At 41.6% G+C, this 7,930-nt stretch overlaps 1 pseudogene; it reads left to right on the forward strand.

Annotated features, from left to right (window-relative positions):
* Positions 1–3,364: 3,364 nt before the first annotated feature.
* Positions 3,365–4,952, forward strand: LOC116631898 (annotated as a pseudogene).
* The last annotated feature ends 2,978 nt before the right edge of the window (positions 4,953–7,930 follow it).

Below are 7,930 nucleotides of genomic sequence, written 5' to 3' on the forward strand. Positions count from 1 at the left end.
TGTGCAAAAGCTTTTTATCTTTTTTTTTTTAACTTTTTATTGTTATGTTAATCACCATACATTACAACATTAGTTTTTGATGTAGTGTTCCATGATTCATTGTTTGTGCATAACACCCAATGCTCCATGCAGAATGTGCCCTCTTTAATACCCATCACCAGGCTAACCCATCCTCCCAACCCCCTCCCCTCTAGAACCCTCAGTTTGTTTTTCAGAGTCCATCGTCTCTCATGGTTCGTCTCCCCCTCCGATTTCCCCCCCTTCATTCTTCCCCTCCTGCTATCTTCTTCTTCTTCTTCTTTTTTTTTTCCTTAACATATATTGCATTATTTGTTTCAGAGGTACAGATCTGTGATTCAAAAGCTTTTTGTCTTGATGAAGTCCCAATAGTTCATTTTTGCCCTCCCTTCCCTTGCCTTTGGCGATGTTTCTAGGAAGAAGTTGCTGTGGCTGAGGTCGAAGAGGTTGGCTCTGTTCTTCTGTAGGATTTTGATGGACTCCTGTCTCACATTTAGGTCTTTCAACCATTTTGAGTCTATTTTTGTGTGTGGTGTAAGGAAATGGTCCAGTTTCATTCTTCTGCATGTGGCTGTCCAATATTCCCAGCACCATTTGTTGAAGAGACTGTCTTTTTTCCATTGGACATTCTTTCCTGCTTTGTCAAAGATTAGTTGACCATAGAGTTGAGGGTCCATTTCTGGGCTCTCTATTCTGTTCCATTGATCTATGTGTCTGTTTTTGTGCCAGTACCATACTGTCTTGATGATGACAGCTTTGTAATAGAGCTCAAAGTCCAGAATTGTGATGACACCAGCTTTGCTTTTCTTTTCCAACATTCCTCTGGCTATTCGGGATCTTTTCTAGTTCCATACAAATTTTAGGATTATTTGCTTCATTTCTTTGAAAAAAGTTGATGGTATTTTGATGGGGATTGCATTGAATGTGTAGATTGCTCTAGGTAGCATAGACATTTTAACAATGTTTATTCTTCCAATCCATGAGCATGGAATGTTTTCCCATCTTTTTGTGTCTTCTTCAATTTCTTTCATGAGTGTTCTGTAGTTCCTAGAGTATAGATCCTTTACCTCTTTGGTTAGGTTTATTCCAAGGTATCTTATGGTTTTTGGTCTATTGTAAATGGAATCGTTTCTCTAATTTCTCTTTGTACATTTGCATTGTTAGTGTATAAGAAAGCAATGGATTTCTGTGCATTGATTTTGTATCCTGCTGCATTACTGAATTGCTGTATGAGTTCTAGTAATTTGGGGGTGGAGTCTTTTGGGTTTTCCACATAAAGTATCATGTCATCTGCGAAGACAGAGAGTTTGACTTCTTCTTTGCCAATTTGAATACCTTTTATTTCGTTTTGTTGTCTGATTGCTGTTGCTAGGACTTCTAGTACTATGTTGAACAATAGTGGCGAGAGTGGGCACCCTTGACGTGTTCCTGATCTTAAGGGAAAGGCTCTCAGCTTTTCCCCATTGAGGATGATATTTGCTGTGGGTTTTTCATAGATGGATTTTATGAACTTGAGGAATGTTCCCTCTATCCCTATACTTGAAGAGTTTTAATCAGGAAAGGATGTTGTATTTTGTCGAATGCTTTTTCTGCATCAATTGAGAGGACCTTATGGTTCTTCTCTCTCCTCTTATTAATGTATTGTATCACATTGATTGATTTGCGAATGTTGAACCACCTTGCATCCCGGGGATAAATCCCACTTGGTCATGGTGGATGATCCTTTTAATGTATTGTTGGATCCTATTAGCTAGGATTTTGTTGAGGATTTTGGAATCCATAATTATCAGGGATTTCAGTCTGAAATTCTCCTTTTTGATGGGGTCTTTGCCTGGTTTGGGGATTAAGGTAATGCTGGCCTCATCAAATGAGTCTGGAAGGTTTCCTTCTGTTTCTATTCTTTGAAACAGCTTCAGGAGAATAGGTATTATTTCTTCTTTGAATGTTTGGTAGAATTCCCCAGGGAATCCATCAGGCCCCGGACTCTTGTATTTTGGGAGGTTTTTGATGACTGCTTCAGTCTTGTTACTGGTTATTGGCCTATTCAGGTTGTCAATTTCTTCCTGTTTCAGTCTTGGCAGTTTATAGGTTTCCAGGAAGGCCTCCATTTCATCCAGATTGCTCAGTTTATTGGCATATAGTTGTTGATAATAATTTCTACTAATTGTTCCTATTTCCTTGGTGTTAGTCGTGATCTCTCCCCTTTCATTCATAATTTTATTAATTTGGGTCCTTTCTCTTTTCTTTTGGATAAGTCTGGCCAGTGGTTTATTGATCTTATTAATTCTTTCAAAGAACCAGCTTCTAGTTTCGTTGATCTGTTCTACTGTGTTTCTGGTTTCTAATTCATTGATCTCTGCTCTAATCTTAATTATTTCTCTTCTAATGAGTGGCTTAGGCATCATTTGTTGCTTTTTCTCTAGTTCTTTAAGGTGTAGAGTTAGTTGGTGAATTCAGGTTTTTTCTATTTTTTTGAGTGAGGCTTGGATGGCTATGTATTTCCCCCTTAGGACCACCTTTGCAGTATCCCATAGGTTTTGGACCGATGTGTTTTTGTTCTCATTGGTTTCCATGAATTGTTTAAGTTCTTCTTTGATTTCCTGGTTGACCCAAACATTTTTGAGCAGAGTGGTCTTTAGCTTCCAAGTGTTTGAATTTCTGCCAAATTTTTTCTTGTGATTGAGTTCCAGTTTTAAAGCATATGGTCTGAGAAGATCCAGGAAATTATCTCAATCTTTTGGTATCGGTTGAGACCTGATTTGTGACCCAGTCTGTGGTCTATTCTGGAGAAAGTTCCATGTGTACTCAAGAAGAATGAGTATTCTCTTGTTTTAGGGTGGAATGTTCTGTATATATCTATGAGGTCCATCTGGTCCAGTATGTCATTCAAAGCTCTTGTTTCTTTGTTGATTTTCTGTTTGATGATCTGTCTATTGCTGAGAGTGGAGTAATGAGGTCTCCTCCAATTAAGGTATTGTTATCAATATGACTATTTTGGTTAACAGTTGGCGTATGTAGTTGGCTGCTTCCATATTGGGGGCAGCCAACTACATAATATTTACAATTGTTAGATCTTCTTGTTGGATAGACTCTTTAAAAATGATATAGTGTCCTTTTGTGTCTCTAACTACAGTCTTTAGTTTAAAATCTAATTTGTCTGATATAATAATTGCTACCCCTGACTGGGAAATTTAAATCGTGCCAGCCAGCTGCACGAGCCACACCGTCTTTGGGGTGATCTGTGGTGGACATTTTGAGGGCAGCTGACCCACAGCCTGCGTGCCCCGGACTGCCTCCTGTGGAAGCCTGAGCCGGCCGTGTAGCTTTCTCCCTTTGTCTCATAACCATGTCCACCAACGAGAATGCTAATTCACCAGCTGCCCACCTTAACAGATTCAAGAACAAGGGGAAAGAGTACAGAAATGAGGCGGCGCTGAATAGAAGTTAATGTGGAGCTGAAGAAAGCTAAGAAGGATGACCAGATGCTGAAAAGGAGAAACGTAAGCTTGTTTCCTGATGATGCTACCTCTCCACTACAGGAAAACCGCAACAACCAGGGCACTGTAAATTGGTCTGTTGATGACATTGTCAAAGGCTTAAATAGCAACAATTTGGAAAGCCAACTCCAGGCTACTCAAGCTGCTAGGAAACTGCTTTCTAGGGAAAAACAGCCCCCCATAGACAACATAATCTGGGGTGGTTTGATTCCAAAATTTGTGTCCTTCTTGGGCAGAACTGATTGTAGTCCCATTCAGTTTGAATCTGCTTGGGCTCTCACTAACATTGCTTTTGGGACGTCAGAACAGACCAAGGCTGTGGTAGATGGAGGTGTTATCCCAGCATTCATTTCTCTGTTGGCATCTTCCCATGCCCGCATCAGTGAACAAGCTGTATGGGTTCTAGGAAACATTGCAGGTGGTCATTCAGTTTTTTGAGACTTGGTTATCAAGTATGGTGCAGTTGACCCACTATTGGCTCTCCTTGTAGTTCCTGATATGTCATCTTTAGCATGTGATTATTTACGTAACCTTACTTGGACAGTTTCAAACCTTTGTCACAACAAGAATTCTGCACCTCCATTAGATGCTGTTGAGCAGATTCTTCCTACCTTAGTTCGTCTCCTGCATCATGATGATCCAGAAGTATTGGCAGATACCTGCTGGGCCATTTCCTACCTTACGGATGGTCCAAATGAACGGATTGAAATGGTTGTGAAAACAGGAGTTGTGCCCCAGATTGTGAAGCTTCTAGGAGCTACTGAATTGCCCATTGTGACTCCTGCACTAAGAGCCATAGGAAATATTATCACTGGGACAGATGAACAGACTCAGGTTGTAATAGATGCAGGAGCACTTGCTGTTTTTCCCAGCCTCCTAATGAACCCCTAAACTAATATTCAGAAGAAAGCTATGTGGACAATGTCAAACATCACAGCTGGTCACCAGGACCAGATACAGCAAGTTGTGAATCATGGATTAGTCCCATTCCTCATTGGTGTTCTCTCTAAGGCAGACTTTAAGACACAAAAGGAAGCTGTCTGGGCTGTGACCAACTATACAAGTGGTGGGACAGTTGAACAGATTGTATACCTCATTCATTGTGGCATAATAGAACCATTGATGAACCTCTTAACTGCAAAAGATACCAAAATTATTCTGGTTATTCTGGATGCCATTTCAAACATCTTTCAGGCTGCTGAGAAACTAGGTGAAACTGAGAAACTTAGTATAATGATTGAAGAATGTGGAGATTTGGACAAAATTGAAGCTCTACAAAACCATGAAAATGAGTCTGTGTATAAAGCTTCATTAAACTTGATTGAGAAGTATTTCTCTGTAGAGGAAAAGGAAGATCAGAATGTTGTGCCATAAACTATCTCTGAAGGCTATACGTTCCAAGTTCAGGATGGCACTCCTGGGACTTTTAACTTTTAGATTGTACACCTGAGGCAGAAAGTTGTTTGTTGTGTACTCTTTTGGGTAGAAGTTTGTCTTACTGTTTCTCTACTAAGAACTCTTTTTAAATGTGTTTTGTTATTTTAGCACTTTTTACAACGAAACTCTACTTGACCAGTTCCAAACTACAACCTGTATGAAGCTCCTCCTCTCAGTGGGTTTCTTATTTCTATGTGGAATCTCCTCTCTTGCAGTATCCTGTAAGTAAAGATTAAATTCCACTCTTTTCTTTACTTCAAAAAAAAAAAAAAAAATTGCTACCCCAGCTTTCTTTTGAGGTCAGCTGGCATGGAAGATGGATTTCCATGCCCTCACTTTCAGTCTGGATGTATCTTTAGGTTCAAAATGAGTCTCTTGTAGACAACATATAGATGGGTCCTGTCTTTTTATCCAGTCTGCAACCCTGTGCATTTTATGGGAGCATTTAGGTCATTCACGTTGAGAGTGATTATTGAAAGATATGAATTTATTGTCATCATGTTGCCTGTGAAGACCTTGTTTTTTCTTGAAAAAGACCTTTTCTTTTTCCTATAAATTTCTTTTCTATATCAGTCTTGGGGTCTTTCTCCTTTTATAGAACCCCCCTTAATATTTCTTGCAGGACTGGCTTAGTGGTCACATATTCTTTCAGTTTCTGCCAGTCTTGGAAGCTCTGCATCTCTCCATCCATTCTAAATGACAGCCTTGCTGGATAAAGTATTCTTGGCTGCATGTTCTTCTTGTTTAGTACCCTGAATATGTCTTGCCAGGCCTTTCTGGCTTGCCAGGTCTCTGTGGATAGGTCTGACATTATTCTGATGTTCCTCCCTCTGTACGTAAGGAATCTCTTCCCCCTAACTGCCCTTAGGATGGTTTCCTTGGTTCTAAGATTTGCGAGTTTTACTATTATATGTCAGGGTGTTGGCCTGTTTTCCTTGATCTTGGGAGGTGTCCTCTCTGCCTCTAGGACTCGAATGTTTGTTTCATTCCCCAGATTAGGGAAGTTCTCAGCTACGATTTGCTCAAATATATCTTCTAGTCCTCTCTCTCTCTCCACCCTCTCAGGGATTCCAATAATTCTGACATTGGAATGTTTCGTGGTGTCACTTATTTCTCTGATTCTATTTTCATGGATTCTGAGTTGTATTTCCCTGGCCTCCTCTTTTCCCTTTTTATCGATTAAATGGTCTTCCAGGTCACTAATTTGTTCTCCTGCCTTGCTTACCCTAGCTGTTAGATTATCTAGATTAGATTGGATCTCATTGATAGTATTTTTTAAAAAAAGATTTTATTTATTTATTTGACAGAGAGAGACACAGCGAGAGAGGGAACACAAGCAGGGGGAGTGGGAGAGGGAGAAGCAGGCTTCCCACCGAGAAGGGGGCCCGATGCAGGCATGACCTGAGCTGAAGGCAGACGTTTAACGACTGAGCCACCCAGGCGCCCCTCATTGATAGCATTTTTAAGTTCTGCCAATTCACCTTTCATTTCTGCCCTTAGAGACTCTGTGTTGCCATTAATTGATTTCTCCATTCTAGCTATTGTCTTCACAATTGCTAGCCTGAATTCCATTTCCAACATCTTGGTTATATCTGAATCCATTTGTAAATCTGTGGCATAAGTCATAATCTCTGAGTCTTTCCTATTTTGGGGGTTCCTCCTCCTAGTCATTCTGTTGAGGAGTGGTTGAGGGAATGTATAGAGTCCAATTTATTGACCACAACCCAAGCAGGATGCACCTGTTTTCTAGGGACCTTAGGGTTGCTGGCCTTTTGTTTTCCCAGCCTGTCTTCTGGGGGAGGGGCCTGCTGCACTGTTACTCAGGCAACCCTGTTTGGGCAGAGTTGCCCTGCTCCCTGTGGGGGGGGATGGGCTCAGTGAAAACCATTTTTTGGGGCTTTTGTTCTCTGGCGGCTTTCCCTGGCAGCTTTCTGTGTCTCTTCTGAGAGTCAGAGCAGAAGAGACCATTTTCCACCCTCTGCCTCAGCAGAGAGATCACAGTCTGTTCTTCAGTGAGCTCTCCAGGCTGCAGTCTCTCCATTTCTGTCTGTGCTGCTATAAACTTCAGCATCCTGGGTTGTGCGCCCCTCTGCAGCACTCCCAGTCCTCGCCTCCAGGTCGGGGCACGTCTCTGCCCTTTGTGCTTCTAAAACCGCCAGCTGCTCCCAGTTCGCCCACGCGACCCCTCCACTCTGGATTTCCGCCCCAGGGGCTGCCCTAAAGTCCTTTCCCCGCCGCTACCGGTCTGTGAGTCTGTGCCCCGTCCCCAGTGCGCGAGGCTGTCGCTCACCAGAGGTGTAGGATCCCTACGGCCAGGCACCCTCCCGCTGTAGTTTATCCTCTGATATCTGCCCACAGAATCACGGCTCCCTGCTTCGTACCTCGAAACCAACTGCCTGCAATATTCTGTTTGTAGAGATCCAGATCTTCTTACATCTCAGGCTGCTTTCATGGGTGCTCAGAGTGGTCTGGTAGATATCCAGTTCAATTCCGGGGACCAGTTGAAATAGGGTCCCCTACTCCTCTGCCATCTTTCCCCCACCCAGTTTTCATCCTAATCATGTATTCTATCAGATTGTTACTTCTTAGGCCCTATGTGAAAATTATAAATACGAAAGGATATGGAAAAATAAGGTAGCCCTTCATTGCTTCTGGTTGTGGAAATAAATGAGAACACTTAAGAAAAATTCTTAGGACCCCAGCTCTTATTCTTTCAAAAGGCAAGTCTTCGATTTCAGATGTGTAGACTTCTACTTTGTGCCTAGGATTGGGCTGAATGCTGCTCAAGCAATAATTCAACTATGAGGTGATCTGGCAACAGACAGGGGGCTCACTCATGGCAGAGGAAAGGGAGAAGAAGCAATGAATTGAGAGAGTGAAGGAGAAAGTGACAGAATTTGATGTTCTTTTTTTATTGGTGTCATTTACTAGAATTCTATAGTTTTACTTTTTTAAAAAAGATTTTATTTATTTGAGAG

This window comes from Phoca vitulina, unplaced genomic scaffold (assembly GCF_004348235.1).
Source record: "Phoca vitulina isolate PV1807 unplaced genomic scaffold, GSC_HSeal_1.0 scaffold6, whole genome shotgun sequence".
NCBI classification, from domain to species: domain Eukaryota; kingdom Metazoa; phylum Chordata; class Mammalia; order Carnivora; family Phocidae; genus Phoca; species Phoca vitulina.